Consider the following 18,678-nt stretch of genomic DNA (forward strand, 5'->3'; position numbering starts at 1 on the left):
GAGCCTCTACAACACAGTGACTCAACAAGAACCATGGTCTCTTTTCTGACTATGAAGTGAGATTTGTGACCATGGGCTTCTGTTCTGGCAGAGCAGACTTCAATTGACTGGAGGCAGGAGGAAACATAGCAACAGCTGAACATACACCCCCTGACCCCCTCACCCCCTAGAGCGTTTCTCCACCCATCCACACTGCCTTCCACTGTGGGGGATTTCATTCCTGCTCAATTAGCTCCTAGCTATCTGCTCATCATGAATAATAGTAGCCTTCCAAGCACATAGCAAAGATGTATGAGTGTAGAAAGTGTGTGACTCTGCAGTTGCAGCGTTTCTCCAGGGAAGGCTGTAGGTTCCCTGTTATTTTGCTGCGAGGAGAGGGTAAGAGGGGATGGTATGGTCCCTGCCTGGATGTGTTACATTGTGCTGACGGCAGGGCTTTCTCTCTGCTGGCACAGAGGAGTGGCTGACCCTAGCTCAGGCAGGACAACCTGCTGTTGGACAGGGGGGCACGCGTACACACACACACACACACACACACAATTAATTAACTCAGCATGGGGCCCCTGGAGGGTTCTCGTTTGGCAGCACAGCTTAGGGCTGAAAGTGAGATACAGCAGCCAGCTACCAAGTACCCACTCTGCTCTCCAACACTAACCCAGGGTGATAGAGGAGAGGTGGAATCAGTTAGACAGAGGGATCTGTTTGGCTGTGTAGCTGGATCACTGGCTGGTGGTGGTGAGTGGTAAGCATAAAGTGCCAGGCTTCACACATAGTTGCTGAGAGGAGAGATTGGTGTGGGGCTAGAATCATCAGTGGTGTAGTGGAGGCTATACACAGGAATATATTTTTTTATTTTACGTGTCAGCGTGCCGCAATGCTCACTGACACGGTCGTCAGGTGTACGCCGTTTCCTCCGACACATTAGTGCGGCTGGCTTCCGGGTTAAGCGAGCATTGTGTCAAGAAGCAGTGCGGCTTGGCAGGGTCGTGTTTCGGAGGACTCATGGCTCTCCCGAGTCCGTACGGGAGTTGCAGCGATGGGACAAGACTAACTACCAATTGGATACCACGAAACTGGGGAGAAAAAGGGGTTTAAAAAAAATAAAAAAGGCTATGAAATAAAGTTGATTTGAAAACCAATAGAACAGGAGTGTTTATAAATATTTCCCTCAACATTTCTATGGTCGGATTTTGGCTTGGCTTCTTAGAAGCAAGTTAAAGCAGGTCTCATAATATGAAGTAAAACATCCAGATATGACAGGCTATAACCGTTTTCTGGTAGATGGAAAGGCTTTCTCAAAAACCTACTCAATTAAATGTTAACTAGCTACAAAGTAGCGTATGCCTACCAGAATGATATGATTACTTGCATCAATCCAGTGGGTATTCGTTTTGCAAATGTGTTACAGAAACACACTAATCAAACAGTGCTAGGTGCAGGTGCACTAGAATTAAAGGCTAACTACACTCACAAATTAACATTTCTTACATTTTTCCCAGACATCAAAAGTGGTCTCCTGTTGTGGTTTAAGCATTATTGTGGACCTAGAAAACAACAAAATTGGATGTTTTAGAAAAGAAAAAGTGTGGCTTTGAGAGCGACCAGAGGAGGATCTGCAGGTCAGCATCCCGGAGTCGTCTCTTCACTGTTGACGTTGAGACTGGTGTTTTGCGGGTACTATTTAATGAAGTTGCCAGTTGAGGACTTGAGGTGTCTGTTTCTCAACCTAGACACTAATGTACTTGTCCTCTTGCTCAGTTGTGCACCGGGGCCTCCAATTTCTCTTTCTATTCTGGTTAGAGCCAGTTTGCGCTGTTCTGTGAAGAGTAGTACACAGCGTTTTACGAGATCTTCAGCTTCTTGGCAATTCCTCGCATGGAATAGCCTTCATTTCTCAGAACAAGAATAGACTGACGAGTTTCAGAAGAAAGTTCTTTGTTTCTGGCCATTTTGAGCCTGTAATCGAACTGAGCAATCAGGGGAGAAGGGCCTTGGTCAGCGACGTGACCAAGAACCTGATGGTCACTCTGAAATAGCTCTAGAGTTCCTCTGTAGAGATGGGAGAACTTTCCAGAAAGACAACTCTCTCTGCAGCACTCCACCAATCAGGCCTTTATGGTAGAGTGGCCAGACGGAAGCCACTCCTCAGTAAAAGGCACATGACAGCCCGCTTGGAGTTTGCCAAAAGGCACCTAAAGGACTCTCAGACCATGAGAAACAAGATTCTCTGGTCTGATAAAACCAAGATTGAACTCTTTGGCCTGAATGCCAAGCGTCACGTCTGGAGGAAACCTGGCACCATCCCTACGGTGAAGCATGGTGGTGGCAGCATCATGCTGTGGGGATGTTTTTCAGGAGCATGGACTGGGAGACTAGTCAGGATTGAAGCATGAATGAAGCAAAGTACAGGGAGATCCTTGATGAAAACCTGCTCTAGAGCACACAGGACCTCAGACTGGGGTGAAGGTTCACGTTCCAACAGGACAACGACCCTAAGCACACAGCCAAGACAATCCAGAAGTGGCTTCGGGACAAGTCTTTGAATGTCCTTGAGTGGCCCAGCCAGAGCCCGGACTTGAACCCAAAGGAACATCTCTGGAGAGACCTGAAAATAGCTGTGCAGCGATGCTCCCCATCCAACCTGACAGAGCTTGAGAGGATATGCAGAGAAGAATGGGAGAAACTCCCCAAATACAGGTGTGCCAAGCTTGTAGCGTCATACCCATGACTCAAGGCTGTAATTGCTGCCAAAAGCGCTTCAAAGCTTCAAAGGGTCTGAATATTTATTATGGGGTATTGTGTGTAGATTGATGAAGAAAAAACAAACAATTTAATACATTTTAGAATAAGGCTGTAACATAACAAAATGTTGAAAAAGTCAATGGGTCTGAATACTTTCAGAATGCACTGTATTTGTATGTATTATGGATCCCCATTACTCTTCCTGGGGTCCAGCAAAATTGAGGCAGTTTATACAACTGGCATGCAGATGGTTAGAAATGTTAGGATAAATTGCATGCTTCCCCAAACTTGAAACTCATGCGCCTCCTATTTAGTCTTTATAACAGAATTGCCTCCATGTTTCTATGGTCGGATTTTCAAGCAAGGCAAGTCGTGCCTCATAATATGAAATAGAACACTCAGGTTTCAAACAATTAAGTATGTTTTCATAACGCATACTGCCTCCAGCTCACATTGTGGTGGGTGAACATGCTAATAGCCTGCCTACAGTATTTTTTTCCCTCCTGGTCAATTTGGCTGGCAACATCGTATTTATCGCCTTTTCTTTTTTTTGGTAAACAAAGATTAGAACAGTGTTGTGCATTGGGATTCCTCTGATAATTAATATTCCACAGGAGCTGAGCATGGTGGGCTGATGTAGAAGGTACTGTGGTGGAACCACTTGGTACAAGCTGACTCACTGAGTCTCACACAGAGGGTCAGAGAGAGAGTTAGAGCGAGCAAACAGCCTTCTACATGTTACACAGCTCAGAGGTGGGTGGACTGATAAGGAATAATTCAAATAGCACATAAGGGCTAGTAGGCCTAGTTCCTTTCTGGCTCACCAGATTAGCATTAGTGAGTTTGAAACAGTAAAACATTGTGCTGCCTCCACCCTGGACTGGTCTGGTCTGGTCTGGGCTTGGCTGGGCTTGGCTTGGCTAGGCTAGGCTAGGCTCCTGCCCTTTCCCCTGCTGATTGTGAGAGTGTCAGACAGGCTAGTGGTGGCTCAGTGGAAGACCACAGCCAGGGCAACGTTACGCTATCAGCAGCACACAGCAGTGGAGAAGACAACATCAGCACCTAGAGCCCAGGCTGCAGGCTAATGCCATAGAAAGAGCCAACAAACACATACTGTCAAGAACCAGATGGACTACCAGAAAAAATGAGGGCTTAAAAAAAAAAGCCCCTTCCAGTCCCCCCCCCCAATAAACTGTCCCCATCCTCTTGTTTTGGCAGCAAATAAATGGCATCTCTACACCCATATTGAGCCTCCCTCTCTCTTCCCCGTGGTTGAGGGAATTGAAGTGGGGCTACTGGCAGATGCTTCTCTCTGGGTTGACAGTTCAGCAGAAGCTCCCTGCCTGGTCCTTATATCCCCACACCACCCTCCTTCAGCTCATCTCTGTTAAGGCATGAGGCTGGGGGGGAAATTGTCCAACTCCCACCTTCACTGACTTAATGACAACCCCAGATATCCGCCTCCTCCATCTTGGAGAAGAGAGAAAATGGGTCAAAGTATTGACTCGGCCAAGAATCGAGTGAATACGGTCTGCTAGGCTATTAACAGTCCCATCTGTCACTGGCAGAGGCAGTGAGGTGGGAGAGGAACAGAAAGAAAGGGTGGGTGGATAGTGAAACGAGACATGTAAAAGAACAGACAGGCCTAAGGCTTTTAGACAGAACAAACTGAGAAGAGGGGAACAAGACAAATGGAAGAGAAATGAGAAAAGTGCTACCACCAATCAACACTCTCCTACACTAAATGGCAGACTGATGTAGGAGTAGAGCTCTAAAAGCAGTGACCTATAGCTAAATCCCCAATCTCAGGTGTAACACATCTATGATTCGTTTTGCCAAACTGTCGCAGCTGTAGGCGTTTTCCAAGGACAGCGACAGGGAGAGTAGCTACTGCACTGCAGAATCTGTTGCTCTGTCCTTCATCAAACCTGATTTGGCAGGGACAGGAGGAGAGAATTCCCCCGTTAGACCCATTTTGCAGTACCCACTACCCTCCCTGCCCAACTGCCAATGACGATGCTTCCAGAGCCATGTCTGTGAGTCACCCAACAGTGGCTGGTACATCTGGCCACGTGGAGCTGGCTGTAAAAACACACAAGAAATAAACATAAGAACACAAGAAAGTAAGAAACTACATACATGGTCAGTTCCAGTACCATATTTACAATGTGCAGGGATACTGGCGTGACAGAGGTAGATATGTATAGGGGTAAGGTGACTAGTTATTAGGATATATGATAAACAAAGTAGCAGTAGTGCATATGATGATTGTATGTGAGTGTGTGTGCATAGAGTCAGTATAAATGTGTGCATGTTATGCACTGGATATCATAAGGTGAATGCACCAATCTGGATATCATAAGGTGAATGCACCAATCTGGATATCATAAGGTGAATGCACCAATCAGGATATCATAAGGTGAATGCACCAATCTGGATATCATAAGGTGAATGCACCAATTTGTAAGTCGCTCTGGATAAGAGCGTCTGCTAAATGACTTAAATGTAAATGTGTGTGAGCAAATTAAGTGTATGTGTGTGTGGAGTCCTGCGAGTGTGCATAGAGACAGTGCAAAAATAAACAAAAACTTAATACCAGGGTCAACTCAGTCTGTGTAGCCATTCCTTAAGCTATTTAGCAGTCTCATGGCTTGGGGATAGAAGCTGTTCAGGAGCCTGTTGGTGTCAGACTTGATGCACCAAATCACATTTTTATTTGTCACATGCGTCGAATACAACAGGTGTAGACCTTAGTGAAATGCTTACTTACAAGCCCTTAACGCTTATTTTTCTTAACTGCATTGTTGGTTAAGTCAAAAAATAGAAAAGTAACAAATAATTAAAACAGCAGCAGTAAAATAACAATAGCGAAGCTATATACTGGAGGTCGACCGATTATGATTTTTCAACGCAGATACCGATACCGATTATTGGAGGACACCAAAAAAAGCCGATGCCGATTAATCGGACGATTTTATTTATTTATTTGTAATAATGACAATTACAACCATACTGAATGAACACTTATTTTAACTTAATATAATACATCAATAAAATCAATTTAGCCTCAAATAAATAATGAAACATGTTCAATTTGGTTTAAATATTGCAACAAAAAAAAGTGTTGGAGAAGAAAGTAAAAGTGCAATATGTGCCATGTAAGAAAGCTAACGTTTAAGTTCCTTGCTCAGAACATGATAACATATGAAAGCTGGTTGTTCCTTTTAACATGAGTCTTCAATATTCCCAGGTAAGAAGTTTTAGGTTGTAGTTATTATAGGACTATTTTTCTCTATACGATTTGTATTTCATATTCCTTTGACTATTGGATGTTCTTATAGGCACTTTAGTATTGCCAGTGTAACAGTATAGCTTCCGTCCCTCTCCTCACTCCTACCTGGGCTCGAACCAGGAACACATCGACAACAGCCACCCTCGAAGCAGCGTTACCCATGCAGAGCAAGGGGAACAACTACTCCAAGTCTCAGAGCGAATGACGTTTGAAACGCTATTAGCGCACACCCCGCTAATGTAACCGATGTGAAATGGCTAGTTAGTTAGCGGTGGTGCGCACTAATAGCGTTTCAATCAGTGACGTCACTCGCTCTGAGACTTGAAGTAGGGTTTCCCCTTGCGTTGCAAGGGCCGCGGCTTTTGTGGCGCGATGGGTAACGATGCTTCGTGGGGTGTCAGTTGTTGATGTGTGCAAGGGTCCCTGGTTCGAGCCCGGGTTGGGGCGAAGAGAGGGACGGAACCTACACTATTACATTGATGCTGTTGACCCGGATCATTGGTTGCTGCGGAAAAAAGGAGGAGGTCAAAGGGGGGGTGAGTGTAACCGATGTGAAATGGCTAGTTAGTTAGCGGTGGTGCGCGCTAATAGCGTTTCAATCAGTGACGCCACTCGCTCTGAGACTTGAAGTAGGGTTTCCCCTTGCGTTGCAAGGGCCGCGGCTTTTGTGGCGCGATGAGTAACGATGCTTTGTGGGGTGTCAGTTGTTGATGTGTGCAAGGGTCCCTGGTTCGAGCCCAGGTTGGGGCGAAGAGAGGGACGGAACCTACACTGTTACACTAACTAGCTAGCCATTCACATCGGTTACACCAGCCTAATCTTGGGAGTTGATAGGCTTGAAGTCATAAACAGCGCAATGCTTGAAGCACAGCGAAAAACTGCTGGCAAAACGCACGAAAGTGCTGTTTGAATGAATGCTTACGAGCCTACTGCTGCCTACCACCACTCAGTCAGACTGCTCTATCAAATCATAGAATTAATTATAATATAATAAACACACAGAAATACAAGCCTTAGGTCATTAATATGGTCGAATCCGGAAACTATCATCTCGAAAACAAAACGTTTTTCCTTTCAGTGAAATTTTATCTAACGGGTGGCATCCCTAAGTCTAAATATTCCTGTTACATTGCACAACCTTCAATGTTATGTCATAATTACGTAAAATTCTGGCTAATTAGTTCGCAACGAGCCAGGCGGCCCAAACTGTTGCATACACCCTGACTCTGCGTGCAATGAAAGCAAGAGAAGTAACACAATTTCACCTGGTTAATATTGCCTGCTAACCTGGATTTATTTTAGAAATATATAGAAATTTTAGAAATATATACTTCTGTGTATTGATTTTAAGAAAGGCATTGATGTTTATGGTTAGGTACAGTCGTGCAACGATTGTGCTTTTTTCGCAAATGCGCTTTTGTTAAATCATCTCCCGTTTGGCGAAGTCGGCTGTCTTTGTTAGGAAGAAATAGTCTTCACAGTTCGCAACGAGCCAGGCGGCCCAAACTGCTGCATATACCCTGACTCTGTTGCAAGAGAAGTGACACATTTTTCCTAGTTAAAATAAATTCATGTTAGCAGGCAATATTAACTAAATATGCAGGTTTAGAAATATATACTTGTGTATTGATTTTAAGAAAGGCATTGATGTTTATGGTTGGAGCAACGTGTACCTAAGCGATTATATGCAACGCAGGACAGGCAAGATAAACTGGTAATATCATCAATCATGTGTAGTTAACTAGTGATTATGATTGATTGTTTTTTTATAAGATAAGTTTAATGCTAGCTAGCAACTTACCTTGGCTTCTTACTGCATTCGCGTAACAGGCAGGCTCCTCGTGGAGTGCAATGTAAAGCAGGTGGTTAGAGCGTTGGACTAGTCACCGTAAGGTTGCAAGATTGAATCCCTGAGCTGACAAGGTATAAATCTGTCGTTCTGCCCCTGAACAAGGCAGTTAACCCACCGTTCCTAGGCCGTCATTGAAAATAAGAATGTGTTCTTAACTGACTTGCCTAGTTAAATAAAGGTGAAACAAAATATTATTATTGTCGGCGTCCAAAAATACCGATTTCCGATTGTTATGAAAACTTGAAAATCGGCCCTAATTAAATTGGCCATTCTGATTAATCGGTTGACCTCTACTATATACAGTGGGTACCAGTACAGAGTCAATGTGCAGGGTCACCGGTTAGTCAAGGTAATATGGACATGTAGGTAGAGTTAAAGTAACTATGCATAGATAATAAACAGGGAGTAGCAGCAGCTTAAGGGGAGCGCTCCGGTACAGCTTGCTGTGCGGTAGCAGAGAGAACAGTCTATGACTAGTGTGGCTGGAGTCTGACAATTTTTAGGTTCTTCCTCTGACACCGCCTGGTAAGATGTCCTGGATGGCACAAAGCTTGACCCCAGTTACGTACTGGGCCTTTTGCACTACCCTCTGTAGTGCCTTGCGGTCAGAGGCCGAGAAGTTGCCATACACCAGGCAGTGATGCAACCAGTCAGGATGCTCTTAATGGTGCAGCTGTAGAACCATGACAAATCTTTTCAGTCTCCTCAGGGGGAATAGGCTTTGTCGTGCCCCGGCTGTCTGGGTGTGAGTGAACAGGGAGTACAGGAGGGGACTGATCACGCACCTGAGGGGTCCCAGTGTTGAGGATCAGCATGGCGGATGTGTTGTTACCTACCCTTACCACCTGGGGGCAGCCCGTCAGGAAGTCCAGGATCCAGTTGCAGAGGGAGATGTTTAGTCCCAGGGTCCTTAACTTAGTGATGAGGTAAGCGCATGCTCAGAGTACACGTCCTGGTAATACATCTGGCCCTGTGGCATTGTCAATATTGACCTGTTTAAAAAGTCTTACTCACATTGGCTATGGAGAGCGTGATCACACAGTCATCCGGAACAGCTGATGCTCTCATGCATGCTTCAGTGTTACTTGCCTTGAAGCGAGTATAGAAGTAATTTAGCTCGTCTGGTAGGCTTGCGTCACTGGGCAGCTCGCGGCTGTGCTTCCCTTTGTAGTCTGTAACAGTTTGCAAGCCCTGCCACAGCAGGTGTACTGCGATTCAAATCTTAGTCCTGTATTGACTCTTTGCCTGTTTGATGGTTCGTCGGAGGGCATAGCAGGATTTCTTATAAACTTCAGGGTTAGAGTCCCGCTCCTTGAAAGCGGCAGCTCTACCCTTTAGATCAGTGCGGATGTTGCATGTAATCCATGGATTCTGGTTGGGGTATGTACGTATGGTCACTGTGGGGACAACGTCATCGATGCACTTATTGATGAAACCAGTGACTGATGTCAGTATCGCTTGCCGTGCGGAAGCAGAGACAACAGTCTATGGCTTGGGTGGCTGGAGTCTAACAATTTTCCGGGCCTTCTTTCAAAACAGCCTGATATGAAAGGTCCTGGATGGCAGGGAGCTCGGCCCCAGTGATGTACTGGGCTGTCTGCACCACCCTCTGTAGCGCCATGCGATCGAGGGCGGTGCTGTTGCCATACCAAGCAGTGATGCAGCCAGTCAAGATGGTCTCAATGGTGCAACTGTAGAACTTTGAGGATTTGGAGGGCCCATACCAAACCTTTTCAACCTCCTGAGGGGAGGAGGCACCTTCTTCACGACTGTGCACTTGTGTGTGTACCATTTCAAGTCTTTCGTGATTTAGACACAGAGGAACTTGAAGCTCTCGACCCGCTCCACTGCAGCATCGTTGATTTAGATGGGGCCCCTGCGTAAGGGTTGTCTGGGTTAGCCCTGTGTGCAGTAGCCCTGTCCTTTGGCTTAGTGCCAACCTCAGTGTTAATCCAGATTGATTTGGGAAGAAGCGAACCGTCACTGTGGGGACAATGTCGCCGATGCATTCCCTAATGAAGCCAGGATGGCACTCTCAACAAAGCCTATGTTAATCAGAACAGTCTCAGCACAAAGGCCCATGTTCATCAGAATTGCAATTAAACGTAGCCTACATGCAATCATTGATTTCCCTATTCACTGGCTTGATGTAATGTGCTGTTGCTGCATCAATTTGGACGTCAACACCATCAAGCTGTACATATGAACAAACCTCTGGTAGTGTCAAATGTTCTCTCCCTCCTCTACCCAGGCAGCAGAAGAATAATCAGGCAGAACCTGAGTATGCTCTCCTCCATGCACCTCATTGTTTGGAGCTGAATGTGTTGTTTTCCCTGTAACATACGGTGCAGTCCAGTACAGTACAGTCTATGACAAGGAGCCAGCCTGCCAAGCATCACTTCCAGCACAGACCCAGCACTGAGTAGAGCATGACAGCATGGTGAGCACTGGCAGTCCATTCAGAATGGATGTCTGAACATGGCATAACAAAACATTCAAAACATCATACAAATCGATTAGGTAAGAATACATTTCCATAGTCCAGCTGCTAATTGAGATGACAAAACAGAGACCAGAAAAAAAAAATAAGAGGCACCATCTCATCTCCTTCAGCATGGTTCCCTTTTGGGTCACCATGTGCTTTTGAGTGACCCAGATTAGAAACATGAATGGTAACACAAGGTGCTGAACAACATCCGAAATCTCCTCCTTTCCTACTGCAACACAAACATCCCATATTATTTGGAATTCCACAAAATAGATCTAACGTCACAGTAGTCAGTCACTATGTCAACAACCTGTGATGCATTTCGACCTGGGAAAGTCTATTATTGAGCTCCACTTATCACAGCTTGAAGTGAACCCGTAACCCAACATAGAGAGGTCTGTTCCTGCAGCCAGCCCCACGGTGGATACTCGTGGCCAGAGAGATCCATCTGCTAGAGACCCTATGCTTAGTAGCATGGCCACCGGCTACACAGGCTCAGGCACTGCCCTGCTTGGCAAGATCCAGGGAGTCCACGGCCAGCAGCTCTGTAGCTTACATTACAGGCAGGGGATCTCCATAATTAATTCACCACCAACAACAGTAGCACCATACTATACTGTATGGGCCAGCTGTGAGGGCAGAGGGAGCCAGCTAAATCATGAGGACTGAAAATCCTTAAAGCTAGAATCCTTAATTGAAACAATAAAGCGTTCTCCCCATTTCACTAAAAAGATAGGAGTTGGGGAAATGTAACCACTCTCAAATTCATAGACAAAGCTATGGACCCCAGAAAGAGTAGCTGCTGCTATTGCAACAGCTAATGGGGATCCTCATAAAATACCAAATACTAAGGACTGATCAAATGTATAATTTTCACCATGTTTTGAGGCTATACAGTGTTTGTTTACATTTACGTTGTTTACAAACATTGGCATAAAACAAGCTTACATTTTGGGGTTCTGATGGGGTACGACAGTTGAACAAAGTTCATGAGGCATTTAGAAGTTATATTCTTAAAGAATCAATGGGTATATATATGATTAATTTATAAGTTCTAAAATGTATGTAGCAACTAAGGATTCTAGTTAAGGATCAAGTGATAAGCTTATTTTCCCCAGCGCCATAAAATGATTGAATTGAGTGCTCTGATTGCAGAGCGGAGTTAGCCCCCCTATATTGATATGGTATTCTCCTCGCAGGCTGAGGTGGCGGGCTCTGCAGGAAGGCTCTGATCAGGCTTTAGGCTAATCAACAGCAAAATACAGAGCGAGACAGTCAATTCTAATCTAAATGCAAAGTAGGACTCTTATTCCCCCTGGCCTTGCCTTTCTTCTCTCCCTCCTTGCAGCTCCCCACATCGCAGCCTTTTAGGGGCCGAGGCAAGGCTGAGTGATGTGGATAGTGTCTGACGGTGAAAAATGTGCTGTAATTGTGGCATGCTACAGATGTGTCTCTGTTCTGGGAGGAGAGCTAGCAGGGACCTGATGATGGCAGCGGGTAGAGAGAGGCTGCTAAGGTGCCTGCCTGGCCCCAGATCAACAGGCCTGGCGGGGGTAAAAGCCTCCACTGTTAAGCTCAGTGTGATCTCCAGCAGTAAGGGCCTACCTACTGGGACCAGCAGCAGCAAGCACCACACAACCTCAGCTCACCCCTCCAGAACGACTGGATGGTTATGATTTCAGATGCAGAGGTTCTGAGTTAAGGGATGTTGAGCTGGCTTCAATAGGTACCTGATTAGAAACTGGACCTCAACCTACCCATATTTCCCACTATGATTATCAGGTGAATATCTGCCTCTCCATAATGAAAAGTTAATAGAGATGAGACAGAAAGGTAGGTTAAGCTTTCAGAGTGCAACTCATAAATAAACATGCTTTTTTGAAAGATAAAATGCTTTGCGGAATACATAACTAAATACTCAACTACTCATGAAGTCAACTGGGAAGAGGCCATGAAGTTGGTATATATTTCTTAATCTAATTGAAACTCCTCCACCTCACATGTCTTCATTCCCAGTCCCACCCACACATCCATGAATCACTACGCTCTCTCACCACTCAGCACCAGCAGAGTAGACGGCTTCACTTGATCAAGACATAAGGGAGGCTTTTCTTCACCTCTCAATATCAGTACTTATATTACTTTACTCTCAATATCAGTACTTATATTACTTTACTCTCAATATCAGTACTTATATTACTTTACTCTCAATATCAGTACTTATATTACTTTTTCAACACCGATCAAGAAACTTGTCTCTTCTCTGTTTAGAAAACCATGTAGATTGCAATCTGAATAAAGAAACAACATCAAGTGTGCATTCATCAACCTCTCCTACAGCATTTTCATATAAGCCTAGTTGCATTAGAATAAGAGCTAATGGCATTATATATATATATATATATATATATATATATATATATATATATATATATATATATATATATATATTACTTTGAGAAGGTTAAAACACAATTGGAGAACAGGTGTCAATGTGGAATTTTACATCCACTATCTTGATTATTTAAAATAAAAAATGTTACACGGGGTATTCCATACAATGCTAAATAGAAAACCTGGCAATTTCTGTAACAGTTTTTAAGTCACAGTAACTTTATAGACCTTTTATCAACATCATGGTCATTAGATAAGTCTCTCTGAGGTCATTGATTGCTGTTGAAATTTTGGACTATCCCAGGAGGATATGATTCTACCAAGATGAATATAAGGGATATACTCTCGCTCTCTCTCACACACACACACACACACACACACACACACACACACACACACACACACACACACACACACACACACACACACACACACACAGTAAAAAAAATACTAATAAAATGTTAACCCCCCTGAAAAACACCAAAACAGTGACAGTCAGAGGTGACTTTTAGTTCTTCCAACCAGCAACATCATCAAACAAGTTTCTCATGATCAAAATAAACATTGTCAAAGCATTCGATTAGCCGAGTCTCTAATTTCGCTACCTTTAAATATAATACATTTGATGAGGCGGCAAGTAGCCTAGCCTAGCGGTTAAGAGCGTTGAGCCAGTCACCGGAATCTGTCGATGTGCCCTTGAGCATGGCACTTAACCCTGAGTAGTTTTCCATAATTAGCCATCAAACGGTCTACTTAGCAAATATAACAAGTACACCTTAATCTATATTTCTGATCATTTAATAATATAACATTACCAATATCCAGCTAAAGGTTGGCAGCAAGCTTAGGTCAAAACGTTGTCAGTTGTCTGCTACTGATAGCGTGCAAGCTTGAATTCTACATTGTCTTCTGTCATGCTGCTGAAGACGGCAAGGCATTATGCAGTTCCCCGCGCTAGTTACAAAGCAAGCTATTTTACAGGACCCAGCCTAAATAATAGTTCATTACCTGTATTTTTTTTCTGGAAAACCTTTATAGTACATTTTCCATCTTCAGTCATTCACCTGTCCAGCTCCAGCCACAGTTGTATAATGCCCAAAGTGATTTGATAGTAGGCAGAGGTACAATATCTCTAGGCAGTTTTCAGTGTGCGCGCAAATTCCCACCCATCTGTCCCTATTGGTTGACATACTTGTCAATCAAGCCTAGAGCGCGATGTTGTAGGCATAGCAACCATTTGGAGGCGGGTCCTCGACAATTTCTATGCGCCAATTGGATAAAAAAATATTATTCTAAACATAACGCCCACCTGTTTGTACACGGCTGTGTTGGCCAACGTGGGCTTCCATCAATAAAACGGACGTATTGAAAGCCAGATTAAAGGGTGTATAATAATATATTCACATTTCCTCATAGATAAAATGTGTAATGTCATTTGTCTTTCAAGGTCGTGCAAGGTCATAGAACAAAATGTAACAAACATTTTATTTTCCCCCTCCCTTCGACATACTTTCCTCATAAATAAAGCTGCATAGTAAAATATGTATACAAATGCAAAACCAAAAGGTAGTCTTCCTGGGGTGGCAGGTAGCCTAGTGGTTAGACAGTTGGACTAGTAACCAAAAGGTTGGAAGATCAAATCCCTGACCTTACAAGGTAAAAATCTGTTCTTCTGAACAAGGCAGTCAACCCACTGTCATTGAAAATAAGATTTTGTTCTTAACTGACTTGCTTATTTAAATAAAAATCATTACCCTTCTTTACCAAAACACATATAAGAATGAAAGAGACTGATTGACTTCAGTATGAACATTGTCCATGGACAGCATAGAGAAACTGACCTGCTGGCCACTTGGGTCACAAAAGACCAAAGGACTATTATTTACAGTCAATAAAGGGACACTGACATGCCACACATATCTACAGGTGTAAAAGTGGAGCAAAATACAGCCTCATTGTTTCATGTCACTCCAAGGATAAATCAGTTGGCTGTGGCTGTGGTGTCACTGCTGTGCTGGGTCTAGGGTAGCAGTGAGGGGTGATTCAGTGTCGGGGGTGTGATGGTTAAGCTCAAGGTCTAGTCAGAGTTAGGGTGGCTTTTGCGGTTGTGACTCTTCTCCAAGTACCGGCCACAGACCTTGCGGTGGTGAGCGGTCAGGTTGTAACTCTTCTCCAAGTACCGGCCACAGACCTTGCGGTGGTGAGCGGTCAGGTTGTAACTCTTCTCCAAGTACCGGCCACAGACCTTGCAGGGGAACTTGTAGCTGTCGTCAATGTTGTTCTTTTTCATGTGCCAGTTGAAGTGAGGCCTTCTGACAGCAGGTGGAGCCACACACCTCACACCTGGTAGAGAGGGAGAGAGGAAGAGGGGTGAGGCAACGGGATAGACAGAGGGGCACTCATAAGGACCACAACACATATATCAAACAAGTTTAGAGTATACTTTCAGTATAAAAGAAACTGAAAAATAGTCCTTGAGTGCTGTTGCTATGACAGAGAACACTCACTGAACAGGCTTCTCTCTGCGGCAGTGGATGAGAAAGCGACTATTGGTGTGGAACACCTGGGCACAGAACTCACAGATGTCCCTCTGATCTCAAGACAAAAGCCAGAGTTCGTCTTGACCATGTGACTGAAGAAACACAGGGCCCTACAGGGAGTGTAAGAACAGGTGAGTGTCCTCCGGTGGAAGTGCTGGTACTTCATATGATGCTGAACGAAAGGTGCGATAAGCTAGAATGGAGTTTAGTGTATTTTACCTTGCGATGACTGTAATAAGTAGATAGTGAGTGGTCATCTTCAGCTATGCTGCTGGACACTGAGGTACTGCCGAGAGGAGAAGACTTTCCCACAGCCGTCAAACTCACAAGGCGAGGTTGATTTTGGTGATATTTTTATGGTAAAATAAAATTAGGAGGACAATAAAAAGATATAAATAAATTAAGTGATAATGCACAAAACTTTTTTTGCTAACAATCTGAGGAACATTGTCGGCTGGCTCCTCTACAAAATCCAAACCAAATGAAAGAAAATTAATTTCATTTATTGCACAGTGTGTGCTGATAGGAATCCTTTGAACTATGTTCACTTTCATGACTTTCATCCCAGCATCTTTGACTTGAAAATCCATTTAATGTTTTTTGTCAAATAATCCAATCTGGAAAATCAAGGAAGTGTGAGAAAACACCTTCAAAAGCCACCTGTTGCTATCAAAAGCCAACTCCTTCTTGTCCCTGACCTACAGTATCTCTCTCTGCCTTCGACTGAACTGCTTTCCTATGCCCCCCCGCCCCCCCCCCATATGCCCATATGCTTCTCCCTTGTACAGTCGTGGCCAAAAGTTTTGAGAATGACACAAATATACATTTTCACAAAGTCTGCTGCCTCAGTTTGTATGATGGCAATTTACATATACTCCAGAATGTTATGAAGAGTGATCAGATGAATTGCAATTAATTGCAAAGTCCCTCTTTGCCATGCAAATTAACTGAATCCCCCCAAAACATTTCCACTGCATTTCAGCCCTGCCACAAAAGGACCAGCTGACATCATGTCAGTGATTCACTCGTTAACACAGGTGTGAGTGTTGATGAGGACAAGGCTGGATTGAGTTCATGCTGATTGAGTTCGAATAACAGACTGGAAGCTTCAAATGGACGGTGGTGCTTGGAATCATTGTTCTTCCTCTGAAAACCATGGTTACCTGCAAGGAAACACATGCCGTCATCACTGCTTTACACAAAAAGGGCTTCACAGGCAAGGATATTGCTGCTAGTAAGATTGCACCTAAATCGACCATTTATCGGATCATCAAGAACTTCAAGGAGAGCAGTTCAATTGTTATGAAGAAGGCTTCAGGGCACCCAAGAAAGTCCAGCAAGCGCCAGGACAATCTCCTAAAGTTCATTCAGCTGCGGGTTCGGGGCACCACCAGTACAGAGCTTGCTCAGGAATGGCAGCAGGCAGGTGTGAGTGCATCTGCACGCACAGTGAGGTGAAAACTTTTGGAGGATGGCCTGGTGTCAAGGGCAGCAAAGAAGCCACTTCTCTCCAGGAAAAACATCAGAGACAGACTGATATTCTGCAAAAGGTACAGGGATTGGACTGCTGAGGACTGGGGTAAAGTCATTTTCTCTGATGAATCCCCTTTCCGATTGTTTGGGGCATCTGGAAAAAAGCTTGTCCAGAGAAGACAAGGTGAGCGCTACCATCAGTCCTGTGTCATGCCAACAGTAAAGTATCCTGAGACCATTCATGTGTGGGGTTGCTTCTCAGCCAAGGGAGCTGGCTCACTCACAATTTTGCCTTAGAACACAGCCATGAATAAAGAATGGTACCAACACATCCTCAGAGAACAACTTCTCCCAACCATCCAGGAACAGTTTGGTGACGAACAATGCATTTCCCAGCATGATGAAGCACCTTGCCATAAGGCAAACGTGATAACTAAGTGGCTCGGGGAACAAAACATCAATATTTTGGGTTCATGGCCAGGAAACTCCCCAGACCTTAATCCCATTGAGAACTTGTGGTCAATCCTCAAGAGGCGGGTGGACAAACAAAAACCCACACATTCTGACAAACTCCAAGCATTGATTATGCAAGAATGGTCTGCCATCAGTCAGGATCCGGCCCAGAAGTTAATTGACGGCATGCCAGGGCGGATTGCAGAGGTATTGAAAAAGAAGGGTGAACACTGCAAATACTGACTCTTTGCATCAACTTCATGTCATTGTCAATAAAAGCCTTTGACACTTATGAAATGCTTATAATTATACTTCAGTATTCCATAGTAACATCTGACAAAAATATCTATAGACACTGAAGCAGCAAACTTTGTGGAAATTAATATTTGTGTCATTCTCAAAACTTTTGGCCACAACTGTACTACAGTTACATCACTATGAAGTGCAACAAAGTGGTCATTCATTTTTTCAACATTTTCATTCACATTTTATTTCCTTCTTGGATGATTAAATAAATAGTGTCATTAAAACCTGCTGGGTGAAGGGTGAACAACAAATACATGCAAGGAGTTGTGCATGAAGCAAACTATTCAACTTTACCAATCCTGCTATGACTGCAAGGACTCTGCTGGCATTGTGTCACTTCCTGCCGCTGAAGCTTCCTGTGTATTCTCGTTTCCTGGATATGACCAAACAACATAGTGGTATTGACTCAACACTGGCATTTCAGAACTAATCAGGAAATTCTAGATAATTGTCACGTCGGTATGAATGATTCGGGAGACAGGTTCAGGAATGTGTAATAGGGTTTTTTATTATACCCAAATTACAGCGTGCCGTGTAAAGGCACTTTTTAGAGTCAACTTTTTACTTATAGGGTTATCTTTTTATTTTCATTTGAAATGTATTGTTATTTTATTTTTTTCTAAAGAACTATGTAGCATTGTTCACAAAGCATTCAGGTTTTCATCGACAGTTTCAAAAGTAGTCATTGATTTGCCAAATTTTCTTTTTTTCCCCCTTTTTTTTCAAAACGTAAATTAAACAGGAGTTGTTTCATTTGATAAACTCTTTGGTTAGTCTCAGTTGATCTCAAAAAGTATTTGTATAGAAGACCAAACAAACACTATACAAAACACAGGGTAGAAACCCAAAACAAAAGAGTGAGGAGAACCTTGAATAAATAACAAGCACACAATGATTATCACACGGGACGAGACCCGTAATCATCTGCACAATCCACAATGGAACGAAAGCCAAAACAACACAGCAAAGGTACTCACACGCACCAACGGACATTGGAACAATAATCAACAGGACACTGGTAAACCAAGGGCACACTTATACAATTACTAATCACTGGGAATAGGGGCCAGGTGTACGTAATGAAAGTTCCGGAGAGAGCCGTGACAATAACATTTCTTATTAATGAACCTGTTGAGTT

The 18,678-nt window shown here is 43.8% G+C and overlaps 1 protein-coding gene across 5 annotated transcripts in view; it reads right to left on the minus strand.

Moving 5' to 3' along the window:
- The window catches only part of LOC115192555 (F-BAR domain only protein 1), a 39,274-nt gene extending 25,360 nt beyond the window's left edge, over positions 1-13,914 (minus strand). For 4 of the 5 annotated variants that reach the window (XM_029751193.1, XM_029751191.1, XM_029751192.1 and 1 more), the window contains exon 1: positions 13,777-13,914. The gene's annotated coding sequence lies outside the window, so the exon portion shown is untranslated. Of the gene's footprint in view, positions 1-13,583; positions 13,688-13,776 lie in introns of those variants that run through there. The other variant, XM_029751190.1, reaches the window with a different exon arrangement.
- Positions 13,915-18,678: the final 4,764 nt, after the last annotated feature.

Source organism: Salmo trutta, chromosome 4 (genome assembly GCF_901001165.1).
Source record: "Salmo trutta chromosome 4, fSalTru1.1, whole genome shotgun sequence".
In the NCBI taxonomy this organism is placed as follows: domain Eukaryota; kingdom Metazoa; phylum Chordata; class Actinopteri; order Salmoniformes; family Salmonidae; genus Salmo; species Salmo trutta.